The following is an 18,215-nucleotide window of genomic DNA, read 5'->3' as shown; positions in this document are numbered from 1 at the left end:
TCCCTGGAAATCTGTGTTGTGTCCTTGGCATGTTTTGTTTTCCTTTTTGAGATCCTGTGGACAAGGGTCATGTCAAACTTGGCATTTTTCTGTGTATGTAGCTGTCTTCCTATAGTGCCATTCTAGGCACTCAGATATAATTATTGGTTGGTTGAGAAATTTTTGTATTGTTTTCCCTAGTTGGACAGTTTTATTTCCACATCCAGTTCAACCATCTCAGAAAATCAGGTAAAACTGAGTTGTCATACAAAAACCTAACGCCTGTTTACTCTCTATTTTCCTATTTATGCTGTTTGGGAGCCATTTTTAAAATAACGAGTTAATACTGTTTCATTATTTATGCAATTTCATCTCTTTTGCAGAGATTCATTGTAATTTTTGCCATAGAGCATGCTGATGTCTGACTCAGAAAGAGAAGAAATAGTGAAATTGCAGTGAATGAGACTTAACTTCTCACTTCCCTCCAGCCAGCAGATACTACAGGTGCTTCCGATTACGGGCAGGCGTCTCTCAGGACAGACAGCAGGGTGAGCGCAGGGGCTGGCTCCTGGGAGTGCGGGGAGCAGGTTGCAAGGTACTTTGCTGCCTTCTCAGTGCTTCCTCTCTTCCCGCTTCCTCCATCTGCATCCTTCAAAATTAGAATGAATTTTTTTCATTTCTGATGTGGAAAACAGACTGGCATTTTTCTAACTGAAGATATTAACACCCCCCCCCCCCCCCCCCCGTTGTGAGCTGCTGTTGTCTCTGTAGCCGGCTGCGCACACTCTTCTTTGTAAAGCGAGGCCTGTCGGAGCGAATTTGGTTCTAAAACAACCTCTTGTTACAACAGCCACGTGAACCCTGGGTGATCTAGAGACCCTCCTACCGAAATTGAATAGATTTTCGAGCTCTAGAGCTGTGCTTACTTGAATGGAGAACAGGGACTTGTGTGTGGTGGGTACTTAGGAAATGAACGCTTGGCCTTGGTCTTGGCCGGCCTTATGGATGGAGTTGAGAGTGATTTCCCTGGAGAATAGAGGCCTCATCAGTTAAGGCAGAACTTGACTTTGAAGTCCATCATACTTTCCTCCTGTGCTACCTTGCTCTCTCCTAAATAATTTCTTTTTATAATAATTTTATATTCATGGAGTGTGTGATATGTTGGTAACAGGGTCCTAAGAACTTAGGAAGTAGCCTGCACCTCCAGTTCTTCTGCCTCGCTGGTTGGCTTGGCTTGTTCCGGGGTGACCCTAACTGAGTAGGTAAGTACCTTTTCCCTCATAGTTGGGGGCAGCCACATAATAAAATTTCCCTGGTCCTATTATGGGTGCTAGAGATGCTTGTCATTTGGCATGAAGTGAATTTAGCTTTTGAGGTCACACTGGCTCAGCTGGCTAAAAGAGTACCTGGTAACTTTTACAGGCTTTAAGAGGGGAACTGGAGGCTGTAGAGGTAGCTAAAATGATAAACACTGTAACTTTTATCATTCGGTTAAATATTTAAAATGTTTCATTTGTAGAAACTGTAAATAGAAGTATCTTAGTGTTACATGTGTATGATACAGCTGTGATGACAGCTTAGTTCCTTGAGGGCGGAGGCAGTGCCTTCCGTCTTTGAGGTGCCAGCCCCTGGCAGGATACTTGGCACACAGCAGGGCCTCAGTTAATGTTGAAATGAGTTGAATTGTCATACTTAACCTTCAAAATCCATTTTATTTTAGATGCATTCTTGGGGCTCTCAAGTTCTTACCGTGGTATCCATGAGTAGAGTGATGGCTTTTTTTTCCTTACGTTTTTAGCATCTTTAGATATTTATTGAAAGATACTGAAAGTATTACTTAAAAGCATTATTTCTTTATTACTGTGCCTTTTGCATCAATGACGTCTTTAAAAAATGGATGTTCTTCAGACATAGATATTTAAAATTTACTTTAACAATATATAAAATAAATTAGATTACTGATGCTTGATTCCTGAATCTTGGGTCAGTTTGTGCAGCCACTGAGACAGCTGGTACAGGCAGTTGAGAAACATTATTTGATCTTCTCATAAATGTATCAGATATTTTTAGAAGGAGCATGTGGTCTCTTATGTTTATACCTAATTATACACATACTTGTGTATGTTTACACATACAGTTTTAAAACATTTGATGTCATTCTTGAAAAGGAAAGACCTTTAAGACAGTTGGAATTGTTTGTGTGTTTTCTACATACTAGAAACTTATTGCAGTGTTTTTCATCCATCACAGACAAAGCCTAGCTATCATTTTTGGTCCAAATGATTGTGTCCAAGGGAGTCTAAGTGACTAAACTTCATGATTAAATTACTTATTTAATCACGTAGTCCCCAAGTACATCTACGTGTTACAGGTATTTCTAGTTACTTCATTTTTTTTCCCTAGACTTCTTATGACAGTTTTTCACGTTTCCTATTTTGCTAGCTGGGGCGTGCAGTTTTCAAGAAATTAAAGCACTAGGAGCGCTCCAGCTGTTTGACTTTCCCCTGCCTCATGCTGGGATCGTTCACTGTTGTGATTTGCCTGTATCATAGGTCTCCAGATGACGCATGTGAGTCTGTCTGACCCTATTTTCTCGGAGTTGGCTGGGAAAGGAGGCTGCAGGGGCTGGGAGTCTGTCACCTCTTGCTTCATCTCCCTGTTGTCAGTGGAGCCCCTCCGCTTCATCCCACACCCATGCCTGGCGTCCCTGAGGCCAGAGCTCCTCCGATTCCATGCTTCTAACCTCATCTGCCCCTTAGAACCTTTTGCAGAAATTGTGAAACTATGAAGAACCAGCCACAACCCATGCAAATCAAAATTCAGATCAGAAACTCTGGAGGAGGGGACTCACTTTAATTTTTTAAAGCTCTCCGGGTGATTCCAATGTGCAGCCAAGTAGGGGAATCACTGCTGCAGTGGGTTCTTCCGTGATCTGGCCTCTCCCTGCATCTCAAGCCTCTTCTGCCCCCTTCACCTTCACCTGCCCCACCATCTACCCCGTCACCCACCCTACCATGTCTGTCTCCACGTTGTTCACCCACCGAGCATGCACCGCCGTCGAGGTCTGTGCAGCCACCCCTCTGCCTGGAATGCTCTTTCCCTGGGTATCCGATTGGTTCCCTTCTTTCTTTCCGGTTTCTGCTGTCTAGCAAGAGCCACAGCAGACGCCCTGCCCTGCTGCCCCTTGCTTGAGAGCAGTTACCGCATCTGATCTGTCCCAGATCCGCTTGCTGGTTTCTCACGAGAGCGGAAGCTCCGTGGGAGCAGCCTTAGCTGGGTTCCCATGGGGATTTCTGGGCGTCTGGGACCGAGCCTGGCCTGGAGTAATTGCTCGCAGTCTGTTAGTTGAATGTATTTTTATAGAGAAGTCTTCTTGCTGGCCTTGAAGGGAGAGTTGGTTACATGGTTGTGTTGGGCAGGAGCTCTGAGGAGTCTTGGCTGTTTCTAAGATTCTTCAGCTTTCTTTCTCTTGGCAGCCCTCCCTGCACCCACACGTCAGAGACACCTGTGCCTTTGTTCCCAAGCCTTTCTTCTGGGTGCTCTTCTAAGGTCACGTAACTCGGGTTGCCAGGTCAATTGCCTTCTGCTTTTGGCCACTGTCATCTCTTCTCTTTGCCCTTTGGGATTTATGCTTAAAAAAAAAAAAGTCTTTAACGGTTATTTAGGTGAGGGTTCAGGAGGGAATAGCAGCAACATTCGTATCTGACCACTCTGCTAAACCAGAAGTTGTGCCCTTCATTAATTCCTCCTTCACTCACTCAACAGATTAATTTCTTCCGTGAGTTTAATTGAACATCACCTCTGTGCTAGACATGATGAATAAAATACGTGATCCCTGTTCTCACTGAGGTTGTGTCCTAGGGTTAGTGAGTGGTGAATTGGGATGGGGAATCAGTTCTTTTTATTCTTGCAACATTTCTGTAAGTTTGAAGTTATTTAAAAATAAATATTTTTAAAACGTGTCGTGCAGGGACTATGTCCCGTGTAAGAGCCTCCTATGCCATGTCAAAGATTCTAAAGGCATTGTGAACCACTGAAGGTTTTTGTTTCTTTTTTAATGGAGGTACTGGGGATTGAACCTAGGACCTCGTGCATGCTAAGCACGTGCTCTGCCACTGAGCTATACCCACCGCCTTACTGGAGGTTATAAGCAGGGGAGTACCATGATAAGTTTTGGATTTAGAAAGATTAACTCTGAACATAAACTAGGATGAGTCTGAGGCATACAAGACTGGAGGAAAGGGGAGCAGGTTGGAGGCTTTTGCCCTAATCCAGAAATGATGATGGCCCTAGGATGAGACACTGAGGCTGCAGAAAAGCCGCTTTCCCTGTAACACCCATTTTATCAGATTCCCTCGGAGGTAAAGCTGTTTCTGTGGTAACGCAACCTGCCGATAGACCATTCTTAAGGACAGTAAGCTTGTTCTTATGGACTGAGTGTCTCTTGTGGTTGTAGCCAGAGACGAAATACTAGGATTTATGACAAAACTGATATTGCAGGACACAAAAAGACTCACTGGAAAGTAACAAGGGTTATTACTGCTGAGGGGACAGCTCCGTGTGCTGTCATTAGATGCTGCCCAGAACTGACTTCAGTGGGTCCGAGGGATAAAATGTGGGAGTTTGTGCCAGTAAATTTCTTTACAGTGACCTCAGCCTTGCATTTTCTGTCTCAAGAGGTTGCGTATTTCTATCCGGTGGACGGCCTCCGCCCCTTCTTGTTGCCATGGAGAGACGGTCCCTGCTCCACTAGGCTGTTAAGTACCTTAAGGATTCTGTATATATCTGCTTTAGTGGAAGGGCATTTCTAGCATATTTGCTTCAAATTTTTCTTCTAACAGAAGAACTTTAGGTTAATTGAATGTTTTAAAATTTATGTTGACTTCCATTCCACATACGGGTATTGTTCTTTGTGCTTACTGTCAGAGAGCTTTGTCCAGAGAAACTTCAGTCCAGAGGAATCCCACTTTTCTCCTACAGTTTAGCAGGCAATTGAGCAGAACTGTAGAACTAGTCAATTCATTGCCCAGATAATAGGTTCCCAGCACTGAGCTGGGTGCAGTTGGGTTCTCTGATCTGCTCAGGGGCACGGATCATGGCTTAATTAATCTTTATATTCTCTTTCAGTTACCACAGTCTAGTTGCTTGCTTTGATATCTGTTGAATTGAGCAGAGGATGTGAGAGAAATAGAAGGTTTTGTTCTGTGAGCCATATTCAGCGCATGTGGGACCCTTAGGCAGCTTCATTCAGTAGGTGCCTGTGTCTATGGAGTAAACATGGTAACATCAATGATCAATTTTACTTGAAGATTTCGGACAAATAAAGTGATTAATTTTTTTTTTAAATGGTGGCAAAATACACGTAAGATAAAATTTACTGTCTTAATCATTTTTAAGTGTCTAGCTCAGTAGTGTTAAGTATATTCATATTGCTGTGAAAGAGATCTCCAGGACGTTTTCATATTACAGATTTGAAACACGATACCCCTTAAATAACAGCTCCTCTTTTTCCCCTTCCTCTAGCCCCTGGTAACCACCATTCTACTTTCTGTTTCTATGAATTTGACTACTTTAGATACCTCATGTAAGTGGAATCATACAGTATTTGTCTTTTTGTGATTGGCATATTTCACTTACCATAATGTTTCAAGGTTCGTCCTCATGGTGGCACGTGACAGGATTCACTTTCTTCTTTAAGGCTGAATAATGTTCCATTGTATATATATGTCACATTTCATTTATCCATTCAACTGTCAGTAGACATCTGAGTTGCTTCCTTTTCGTGGCTATTATGAATACTGCTGCTGTGAACATAGGTGTGCAAATATTTCTTCAAGACTTATTTTCAGTTCTTTTGGATACATACCCAGAGGTGGGATTGCTGGATCATGTGGTAGTTTTATTTTTAATATTTTGAGGAGCCTCTATACTCTTTTCCATAATGGCCACAACATTTTACAATCTCCTAACAGTTTCTCCCCATCCCCACCAAGACGAACACATTTTTATTCTTAGGTTAAAACAAATGTACTATGGTATTGAATCTTACATTTTGAATGACTTTTAAAGGTAAAACAGAAGACTTCAAATAAATTTTGATTTTTGTGGTAGGTCCTCTACCCGAAGGACTAGTTTGGTGGAAACATTTGAGAAGCCTTGAATTGCAAAAGAAATCCTCAGAATAATCTAGTTGGGAAGAATTCATGCACCTACGTGAAGATAAAGAACATCTTCCCGAAGCAGCATGTCACAGAGAGCAACTCCATCTTTAAACACTTAGTACCACAGGCATTCAGTAGGAGAGTGAAGTCTGATTATGTCCGTTACAGGAGACTTCCTGAAAGTGGTAATTTTGATCAGGAGCTTAAAGCAGGATCATAAACGTGAATTCACAGCAAGAAGACTATGCATCAATGTAAGGAAAAGTGTGATCTCATAATTGCACAGGCATGGAATTTGACATTGGGAACTGATATTCACTGCTTTCTCTTTTCTATATTTAGTAACAGTTATAATCAGATGTAGTAACTGTGAGTTGTATTTAATGAAGACAGTTTCTGTATTTTTATTGTGATTTTTCTTCAAGATCTGATAGTAAGTCTTCAAATGCCATAATGATTTGTGTCACCGAATTCCTAGAGTGGATTTAAAAGTCTACTTAATAAATACCGTTTTGTTAGCTAATCCCCTTGGACCAAGTGTTTTTGATGATTGTGATTTGTCGTACGCTGTTCCTTTATTTTCTTTTTCTTTGATGTGGCTTGAAGGGAGAACACTTACTGTCAAGAAAGCAAATGTTGAAAAACTGAAGTGTATAGATGAATAACCAAGTGTTCTACTTTTTGCAAGTATGGCCCCATCTTGTGTGAATCTGAATCAATCTTAATTCTAGGGGTGACTTATAGTCAGCTTTCATACTGAAAACATAAGACTGTTGTTTCCATAAGTCTTACTTTTTTCCTTGTTTTTTGGTTTTATTTTACAAAATGATTTTCTCCTTTTGTAGGGTGTATTGGTGTTTCTTAAGACTTGTCTATGTTCAGTTTTTAAATCTCCCTTCTGGTGATTAAAGTTATTCTTACCTTGGCTGTATTTTAATTACCTTTTGCTTTTTCTGTTTTTTTAAATGAAAACTATGAGGTTACCAAAACTGAAACTAGAACAATCAGACGAGAATGGATATAAGTTACATTTTGACTGACAGGGCAATAGTAATTTGAATCTTTGGATCAGAGAGCCGGTGATGGTTCCATACACTTGGCCAATATTCTTTGGCAGTTTTCAGCTGCCTGTGTCGGGGGAAGCCTTCCTGTTTGCTTAACCTTGAAAAATTAGGTGGTGGGAAATTAATTTCACATTTAGGAATTAGTAAATGACTCTTTGATATAGAATGTAGAAGCGGAAACCAAATCAGTTTCAGCTTAGCAGTGTGTGAATTAAATATCATCACATTTGAGCAAATGGTGTTTAATCAGGCAGCTCCTAATGCAGCTTCCTTGGAGCACTGATTTTATAGGGCGTTAATAGATACTCTGTGAGGAAAGAGTTTTGTAGTTACTTGGATTGAGGAACCCTGGGTTAAACAATATAAATCAGATTTCTTTACTTTAGGGCTTTGTAGGGCCTTTAAAACTTGCATGCTCTTTTTGAATTGCTCAGGAATGAGGTATAACATGCAGCATTTCTGAAACATTTGTGGCTTTTTTTTTTTCTTTTCTTAGAGCATCTTGCAGACTGGTCATCTGTAGAACAAACTGTAGAAAGATGGGTTAGAAATTAAGGGGAGCCAGAGTTTTGTTGTAGGTTACAGGAAGGATGTACGGTCCAAATGAAGTTGAATCCCTTATGGTCATCTTAAGAGATAAGAATCTGACAGATCACACAGACATTTCAACTGGCTTTTATGTGTGCATCCTGCCCCCCAGTTTCATAGGTATGGCTGAAGTCTACCCTGAGGACAGAGAGCAACTCGGACAAGATATCCTGCCGAACAGTAGCTCCCAACAGTGTTTTTGCACTTCAGAACATAGGGAGGAAGTGAAAGGCTGATTGATGAGAGGGAAAAATAAAAGGAGGTTTTGTTTTGTTGAAATACTTAGTGTTACTTGATTTTATACTCTTTCATTTTATATATTAAGAGATAATAAGTACGTTAATGGGTTTTCAAGATTGTTAAAAAGGAAACTGAGATGCTGATTTTCATTACCTGTTCAGCCCAAATTATTATCTCCACCTCAGTGTACCACATTTTCCCCATCTGCGGAAAAGAGTTTATAGAATCATAGAATTTCAGAGCCTTTAGAACTTTTAACAATGTCATCCTGTTTTTAAGAATGAGAAAGCTGAAGGCTAGGGGTATTATGTCCTTCTCTTACTTAATTCACAGCCAGTTTATGGTGGGGTTTTGACTAGAATTTGAGTCTCCTGATTCCTAGCTTAAAATTCTTTCTAATTCCTTTTGCAGCCAATTTCTTAGTGTGGAGTGATCTCTCTCTCTCCCTCTCCCTCCCTCTCCCTGCCTCTCCATCTCTCTGTTTCTTTAGAGTTTACCTCTATAGAGGACTTAGTCTTTAGCATATTTTATTCAGTTGTACACTTATTCCATAAAAAAACAATTGATAGTCACTTCTAGCCTCTGATTTTATCTCCTAAAATGGTGCCATTTTACAATTTGGCAATTCATGAATTACAGGTAATTATTAAAATTTAACCAAATTCTGGGTGATCACGTTGGAAAACCAGTGATAATTCAGAGGGAGGAGTCAAAGACTGCTGGGAGGTTTCAAGGGTTCAGTGCTGGGACAGCAACAGTGCCATTAAGAGAAACAGGTGTATGTGACACTGGGGGCTTGGCAGGAAGCTTGAGTTTGTGGTTAGAAATTTAGAATTCATTGAAAATAATAACTATCACTTACTCTGATTATTTAATTAGCACATTCTCAATTTATAAAAAGCGAACAGTATGGCATGTTGATGAATAAGGCGGCGCTAAGAGGTTCCGTATAAGCGTTCTGCAAGTAGTTTACATTTGTGGCAGTTCTTTGTATGTTCTAGAACCAGATGTTAATTTTTGATTGGCTATGTGTGTGAAAATACTGTCTCCCAGGAAATGGCCTGTTAAAAAATTTTTTTGTCTTGCATAATTTAATAAATTAAAGCAAAGTGGATCACAGATCTGAAAGTAAGAGCTACAGCTATATACATATTCTGGGCAAAAAAACCAGGAGAAAATCTTTGAGATCTTGAGTTGGGTGAGTATTTTTTAGATAAGACTGCAAGTGAACAGATTATGAAAGAGAAAAGTTAATAAATTTGTCTTCATCTGTCCTAGTCTGGTCGGGCTGCTGTAACAAAGCACCTCCATGAACTGGGTGGCTTATAACAACAGAAATTTGCTTCTCACAGTTCTGGAGGCTGAGAAGTCCAAGGTCAAGGTGCTTATATGGTTGGTTCTGGTGAGAGCCCTCTTCCAGGTTGCAGACTGCTGTCTTCTCATTATATCCTTACGTAGTGGAAAGAGACTGGCCTGCTTTTTACTTTGGTTTATGGTGTCCTTTGTTGAATGAGACTTTTAAAATTTATAGTAACCAAATTTGCCAGCGTTTTTCTTAATTGTTTCAGGTCTACTACTTTGAGAAATCCTTCTTTTTTCCCAAGATCTTATGTGAAAATATTTACTTGTCTTAAATTTCTTATTTTTAAAAGTTAGTCCTTTAATTCACTTAGGTGGGTTTTTTTGTTTTGTTTTGTTTGTATTAGTCATCTCATGCTACCATACAAAATGCTGTAGACTGGGTGGCTTAAACAACAGAACTTTATTTTCTCACAGTTCTACAGACCAGAAGTCCAAGATCAAGGTTTCTGTTGAGGACTCTTTTCTCGGGCTGCAGACAGCCACCTTTTCTCTGTGTCCTCATATGGGGGTCAGAGGTTAGAAAATGTGCAAGCTCTCTGGTGTCCCTTCTTATAAGGGCACTAATTGTATCATGGGGGCCCATCCTCATGATCTCATCTAAACCTAATTACCACCCCCCACCAAAGGCCCATATCCAATACTGACACATTGGGGGTTAGGACTTCAACATACGAGTTTTAAGAGGACACGGTTCTGTCCTTGGCAGGATTTTGTTTTGTTTTATTTTTTTCTTTTTTCTCTATGGCTAACCAGTTGCCCCGGCATCATTAATTGAATCATTCATCCTTTTCCCACTGATTTATAATGACATAAAGGTCACTTCTAGAGTCTTAATTTTTAGTCACTTCTCTTTATCTTTAGTTGTCCTGCCACCACCCTGTCTTAATTATTATAGTTACATAGTAAGTTTCAGTATTTGAGAAAGCAAGACTCCCACTTTGCTATGCTTTAAAATTGTCTTTGCCATTCTTGGCCCTCCTGTGTGAAATTTAGTAGTAGTTTTTTTGGGGGTGGTGATAATTAGGTTTATTTATTTTAATGGAGGTACTGGGGATTGAACCCAGGACCTCATGATGCTAAGCATGTACTCTGTCACTGAGCTGTACCCTCCCTCAGGAGTAGTTTGTTAAATCACCCGCACATAGACAAACTAAAAAATAACCCCAAACTTAAGAATTTTGTTTGGATTTGCATACAATTTATAGATGATCTGGAGAGAACTGACTTCTTTGTAATACTGAGTTTTCCCATCCATGATCATGGCACATACTCCATTTATTCAGCTCTTTACTGTTTTTTTTTTTTTTTTGAAGTATAGTTAATGTTGTTTTAATTTCTCATGTAGAGCATTTCTATTCTTGAATAAGACATTGTAACTTTTTTTGATGACAATTTTTGATATATTTTATTGTATTTATTCTTAGTCAACTTACAGTTTTGTTGATTTGGTACATAGGATTTTTTTTATCATTTATATTTTCTAGTTATCAATGGAACACATTTGATTCAGTAACCTTAATGAACTCATATTAATTCTTGCAGTTTGTCTGCAGATGCATTTGCATTCTCTGTGTACTTAGCCGAGTTGTCTGAGTACAAAATGAGTTTTGTTTCTTCCTTTCCACTTCTTACACCACTGATTTCTTATCACACCAGTTTTTGCAGGAGGTTGAGCAGAGGCACCAAGGAGGACATCCTTGTTTTGTTTTATGACTTGAGTAGAAATAATTCTAAAGTTTCAACAATTATATATATTTGTTGTAGATTTTTGATAACTTTTTCAGTTTAAGAAAATTCCCTTCTATTCCTAATTAAAACAAATTTTTTTAAATCTGGAAAGTGATTCATTTTATGCTTGTGTTTTCAGGAAATGAAATGGTTACTCTTAGGCCCATTTCTTGCCAGCAGCATTACAAATAAATGTGTGACCATATGTTGAGAAAGTGAGAATGACTTTTTTAAAAAGCAAAATAATAAAGGACTCTCTGTCAGTCTTAAACATTTATGGTACATTATAGGAAATCTGGAAAATACTCAAACACATTGAAGGAAGTAAAAATTAGTCATAATCTCTCTATTGAAACTTTTCTTCTGTTCGTAAAGTAGAGAAAGCATCCTGCTTCTGTTCAGCTCTGCTTCCTGCTTGGTAAACACTGAACCGATGTGTATATATTGTTCCTACCTTTTTTCTCTGCATGCAGAAGTGAAGTAGACTGATCATTTATATATATATTTATAAACATACATGATCATTGATACAGATACATATACATAGCCTTAAAAAATCCCCAAGAGGGAACATGTTACAAATATTTTGTACCTTTTTTTTTTAAATTGAAGTATAGTTGATTTACAATGTTGCATTAATTTCCAGCGTTCAGCATAGTGATTCAGTTATACACATATATATATTCTTTTCATATCTTTTTCATTATAGATTATTACAAGCTATTGAATATAGTTCCCTGTGCTATACAGTCGGTCCTTGTTTATTGCTTTTATATATATAGTAGTTAGTATCTTATTTTACACCTTATGCAACAATATTTAATTGAAATCTTCCTAGGTTTTAAAAAAAAAAGCTACGTAGAATTTCCTTATACAAATACACCATAATTTAAACATTTCCCTAGTAAAGTTCTTCCCAGTTTTTGACTCTTATAATAATTGAACACACGTGTTCATATATCCTCACCTCCTTATGCTAGCTTTTGTCCTGTGATAGCCAGAGCAGTCCTTTATGTAGGAGTCTAACTTACCATGTCTTGAAAAGTTATTTTTATGGCAACTTATGACAAAATGATTTATTTATTTAAAGTGTCTCAAAATTTTCATTTTTTGCATTTGTAATTCAAAACAGGAGAAAATACAGCCATTGGCGTATGTGAATCATGTCTGCAACATTATTACCATGGAATCATAGCACTTGAGTGGATCATGCCACTTTTCTCTTTTTTTAGCAATAACTTTTTTAAAAAATTGAAGTATAGTCAGTTTATGATGTTGTGTCAACTTCCCATGTACAGCGTAATATTTCAGTTGTACATACATATATTTGTTTTCATATTCTTTTTCATTACAGATTACTACAAGATATTGAATATAGTTCCCTGTACTATATAGTAGAAACTTGTTGCTTATCTATTTTATATACAGTAGATAGTATCTGCAAATCTCAAACTCTCAGTTTATCCCATCCCACCTTCTTCCCCCCTTGATAACCATAAGTTTGTTTTCTATGTCTGTGAGCCTGTTTCTGTTTTGTAAATTAGTTCATTTGTGTCTTTTTTTTTTTAGATTCCACATATGAGTGATATCATGTGGTACTTTCCTCTCTCTTTCTGGCTTATTTCACTTAGAATGATGATCTCCAGGTCCATCCATGTGGCTGCAAGTGGCATTATTATATTCTTTTTTATGGCAGAGTAGTATTCCATTGTATAAATATACCACAATTTCTTTATCCAGTCATCTGTTGTTGGACATTTAGGTTGCTTCCATGACTTGGCTATTGCAAATAGTGCTGCTATGAACGTTGGGTGCATGTATCTTTTCACATTAGAGTTCTCTCCAGATATATGCCCATGAGTGGGATTGCTGGATCATATGGTAAGTCTATTTTTAGGTTTTTGAGGGATCTCCATACTGTTTTCTATAATGGCTGCAGCAAACTATATTCCCACCAGCTCCCTTTTCTCCACAGCCTCTCCAGCATTTATCATTTGTGGACTTTTGAATGATGGCTATTCTAACTGGTGTGAGGTGATACCTCATTGTAGTTTTGATTTGCATTTCTCTGATAATTAGTGATACTGAGCATTTTTTCACATGACTATTGGCCATTTGTATGTCTTCCTTGGAGAAATGCTTGTTTAGGTCTTCTGCCCATTAATGGATTGGGTTGTTTGTTCTTTTCTTATTAACTTGTATGAGCTGTTTATATATTCTGGAAATTAAGCCTTTGTCACTTGCATTGTTTGCAAATATTTTCTCCCATTCCGTAGGTTGTCATTTTGTTTTGCTTATGGTTTCCTTTGCTGTGCTAAAGCTTATGAGTTTAATTAGATCCCATTTGTTTATTTTTGCTCCTATTTCCATTGCCTGGGTACACTGCTCTAGGAGAACGTTGCTAAGATGTATGTCAGAATGTTTTGCCTATGTTTTCTTCTAGGAGATTTATTGTGTCTTGTCTTGTATTTAAGTCTTTAAGTCATTTTGAGGTTATTTTTGTATATGGTATGAGGGAGTGTTCTAAATTCATTAATTTACATGCAGCTTCCAGCTTTCCCAGCACGACTTGCTGAAGAGACTCTCTTTTCTCCATTGTATGTTCTTGCCTCCTTTGTCAAAGATTGACTGTAAGTGTGTGAGCTTATTTCTGGACTCTCTATTGTGTTCCATTGAGCCATATGCCTGTTTTTGTGCCAATACCATGCTGTTCTGATTACTGTAGCTCTGTAGTATTGTCTGAAGTCTGGAAGGATTATTCCTCCAGCTTCATTCTTTTTCTTCAGTATTGCTTTGGTGATTCTGGGTTTTTTGTGATTCCATATAAATTTTAGGATTATTCTAGTTCTGTGAAAAATGTCCTGGGTAATTTGCTAGGGATCGCATTAAATCTGTAGATTGCTTTGTAGTATGGCCATTTTAACAATGTTAATTCTTCCAATCTAACAGCATGGGATATCTTTCTATTTCTTTAAATCATCTTTTATTTTCTTAATCAATATTTTGTAGTTCTTTGTGTATAAGTCTTTCACCTCCTTTGTCAGGTTTATTCCTAAGTATTTTATTTCTTTGATGTGATTTAAAAAGGGATTGGTTTTTTTATTTGTTTTGTACTTCCCTTTCCTGATATTTCATTCTTAGTGTAAAGAAATGCAACTGATTTCTGTATATGTCATATGTTGTTGTGCCACTTCTGAAGTGGTCTTCAGTTGCCTGTTTTTATAGATGAAGACCTAAAAGTCAGAAATCATTTCTGGGGTTTGAGATGGGCATGATTATTTTCAAAGTTAATAATACTTGAGACCTATAATTTGCCAGGCAGGGTGCTTATCTGCTTTACATATATGATTTGATTTGATTTGATTTTATCAACCCTACAAAATTGGTATTCTCATTTACCCTTTACAGTTGAGGAGACAGAGGTTTAGAATTTAGGTGGGTAACTTCCTGAGTAACACAGAGAGTGGTAGAGTTGGAGTTTGGAACCACATCTTTCTGATAATAGTGCCCATATTCTTTTTATTAAATGACTTCCTTTCAAAGAGACTGTGTAGCCAGGACACTAAGTGAATACATCATATGCAAATTGTGTCTATAGTGTATTGATTTCACGATGCAAAGAGTTAAGTATACTCATCATTTACCAGTTAGTCAACATCTTTGGTGAGGATGTTAATATGCTGCTGGGAGAGACAACAGAGAGGTTGCCTTGTAGGGAATCATTCCTATTGCTCAAAGTCTCTAAGGTTATTTTGAGATAGATCAATACAAAAAAACCAAAACAGAACCAATGTGGGCATAGATAAGACTTTGTGTGATTTTTGTTTCACCCCTGCAAGTTCTTTACTATTCTTTGGGTTTCTAGAAGAATTGTTTGCAGTCTAGCTCCTGAAGATCTTTTTAATCATATTATCTTAATTTTGTTAGGTACTTTTGCTAAGTAATAGATTGAGCGTCAGCAATGAGCAAAAAGGGATTTCTTTAGCAATGAAAATTCCTTTTCTCAAACCAGTCTTTTACCATTATGGGTCCCTCTTTCTGTTGGTGCTAATTTTTAATTTTAAACATGTTTGACAAGTAGAATCTAGGCTAGTTGATTTGTCTTAACTTGTGATCCAAATGTTAATTGTAAGCAGAGGTCACTTAATAACTAACTTGATGATTTTTTTTTTAACTCAACATTTTGAATGAGCCTTTACTACTTTCTCTTTCAAATACATTTAGAACCTTTTCTGACACTGTGAGGGAATATATTTAAAAATATGTGTAGCCATAAAAATTATGTTCCCATACACATTTAAGAGATTTACATATTTATTATTGTATTTGATCTACTTTATGATTAATTTTTTTAGAAGAGAGAAATCTCTCGTAGCATCTTAATAAGTTTGGATCTTTGAGATTCAGAGCCATTTGATTTCTCTAGAACAAAGATTTCCCCTTTCTTAGATGCCTAAATTCTAAAACATGTAATATTTTGACTCTACAGCTTAGTTGTAGTGAACTTTTTTGATTTCTCACTTTTAGCTTTTGAAAAAGGACAGTTAGCTTGTCACTGAGACCTTTGTCATAGCCAGTGTTAATGTGTGATGTAGGGATGCTGGAGAGTGACTTGAGTCATAGGCTGCATCTCATCGATATTGTACAGGTAACTGGGGAAGGGGGTGAATGTGGGAAAACAATAGTGGTTTTAACAGATTGAATCTTAGAGTTGAAAAAAATTCACTGCCTAGTCTAGATTTTATTTTATTTGTTTTTATTTTCTGCTTTATTTCTGTTTTGGGGAGGGGAGGTAATTAGGTTTACTTATTTATTATTTTTAGTGGAGGTCCTGGGGATTGAACCCAGGCCCTCATACATTCTAAGCATGCGCCCTACCACTGAGCTTTCCCCTTTCCCCACCCCAGTCTATATTTTAGACTCGCCAGTTTTACAGCCATTTGATAAAGGTATGGACAGGATGTTCCTTTGTATCATGGTGATATCCCCCAGCTTCTTCTGTTACAGCTCCTCATCTTGTGATCATGATTGAAATACTGAAGGCTTTTGTTACTGGCCACTATATAGTTGCCATATGTCTTGACTTAGGGTTTCTCTGCATCTCTCTGTGGAGCTGGACAGATCTCTTTGGTCTAACCATGTTCTCCCAGAGCTTCACAACCTTGTTCCTGCTTCCGAAAGACCATCATACTCCAGCAGTGTGTAGATAAGAGCTATCTTTGGAATAGTATGTTCCACGCCTCTCGAATGACACAGAGTGATAGTGACCTGCTTAGAATAACCTTTGGAGGTTTTGGAGCCGCAGGCTATAAGAAGGAACATGATTCTTTCAGGTTTCCCTTCATCTCAAGCATTGGTTAATTATGTTCTGTCTCCTAAAGGCAATGCTTGAGGCAGTGGTTTCCAAATTTTCTTGAACAGGATCCAAGTAAGACAGTCAGTTTCTATTGCTACCTCTTCCCCTCTGTGCAGTAGAAATAAAAGATTCATGCCATCTTACATTTACTGCAGGCAATGTCTTTCACGTATTCTATCACTTATTTAACTTGAAAATGCCTACTGTTTTGCTTTAACAAAACACAAATGTGTCAAGACTTGCAATTTAAAATAATACTGGCTTGGGCGGGTGGGTATAGCTCAGTGGTAGAGTGAGTGCTTAGCGTGTATGAGGGCCTGGGTTCAATCCCCCGTCCCTCCATTAAAATAAATAATTATATAAACCTAATTACCTCCCCTCCAAAAACAAAAAATAAATAAATAAAATTAAAAAAATAAAAATAATAATACTGGCTTAAGGAGATCATTTATCATTTTCTTTCATGATTGCTTATTATTCCTGTTGCGATTTAACTTCCTCATAGAAGTAATCTTCCAAAACTGTGTACTTTGTAATGTAACACACATGACACGTTGCTATCCTGAGACTCTGTCTTGTGTGTGTGTGTTATTAAATAGTATATATTACGGTATGATTTTTCAACATGTGGGTCCCCTGGTGGACATGGAGATGCCAGATTATTTTGTTGATCTAAAAATAGTAGTTACGGACTTGCCAAAGTGTGTGTGTGTTATTAAATAGTATATATTACAAGGAGGACCAAAGGGTCTCACAACTGGTTTTTCTTCTTCAATTTCTGCTCATTCATGTCAGTAAATGTAACTTGTGTATAACATCTAATGGTACTTGCATCTACAGGGGCTTGCATCTTGTCCTGGTAAGATAGACTTATTAACTGATTTAGTGATTTTCAAATTTTTACATGCTGGAAGTCCATTCATACTAACCTTACAGGATGCCAGATAGTACTTTTCATTTATTTCCCTCGATATCAGTATTATCTCAGAATTAAGCCTATTCAAAAGAGTGTGAAGACTGGATGTTTTATTCTTTCTCTGATCTCTCTTTTCTGTTAGAGGGATTATTTTGACTATGATGAGCTATTTTCTCTGTTGCAAATTAGCTATACTTCTAACCGTGAGAAAGATCTTTCTAACCAGTTAGATCTTGTATTCTGCTTACTACATAAACTCTAATGACTGATCTATTAAGAAAAAAAAAGATGAAATAAAATTTAAAATTAAATACTTGGTTTTTCTGTAATACTGTTTGTGTTAATGAATTTAATGAAAATACTCAGCATAGTTTATTTTTGGCAAATAAATAGGTTTTAAAAGGTCTCAATTTGATGGTTATGTGCTGACTTAAATAACTGCAAAAGAAATTCATACAAATGATCTTATAAGTGGAATGAAATATTTAAGTTTGAGTTTTTGAAAGCTGCCTTTCTATAAGGGAAGGTGGATGATGGTTTATGATTCAGACTGTAGATGGTTTATTCATTGTTTATACCATACCTGTCATTGTAGTCATTCTGAAAGAAAAGCACCTATTTGTAACTTCTAACTTTTTTTTTTTTTTTGGAATGGGTTGTGTATGCAAGTGAAATAGAGGATCTGCCCAGGGAAGAAGAGGGGATATTTAAAAATCATGGAATTGTGGTTATTATGATTATCATGCAATCTGCCCTTAGTATTTCTTAAATTATAACAGATTGTTTTTCCTTCAGAATTTCATATTTAATGTGATAATCTT

General features: G+C 37.5%; 1 protein-coding gene across 1 annotated transcript in view; it reads left to right on the top strand.

The window, feature by feature from the left end:
• The window catches only part of AVEN (apoptosis and caspase activation inhibitor), a 152,917-nt gene that overhangs the window by 75,819 nt on the left and 58,883 nt on the right, over positions 1-18,215 (top strand). The window lies entirely within an intron of this gene.

Source organism: Camelus dromedarius, chromosome 5 (assembly GCF_036321535.1).
Source record: "Camelus dromedarius isolate mCamDro1 chromosome 5, mCamDro1.pat, whole genome shotgun sequence".
Taxonomy (NCBI): domain Eukaryota; kingdom Metazoa; phylum Chordata; class Mammalia; order Artiodactyla; family Camelidae; genus Camelus; species Camelus dromedarius.
The sequence above is the reverse complement of the archived record's forward strand: the minus strand, read 5'-3'. Positions and strand labels throughout refer to the sequence as shown.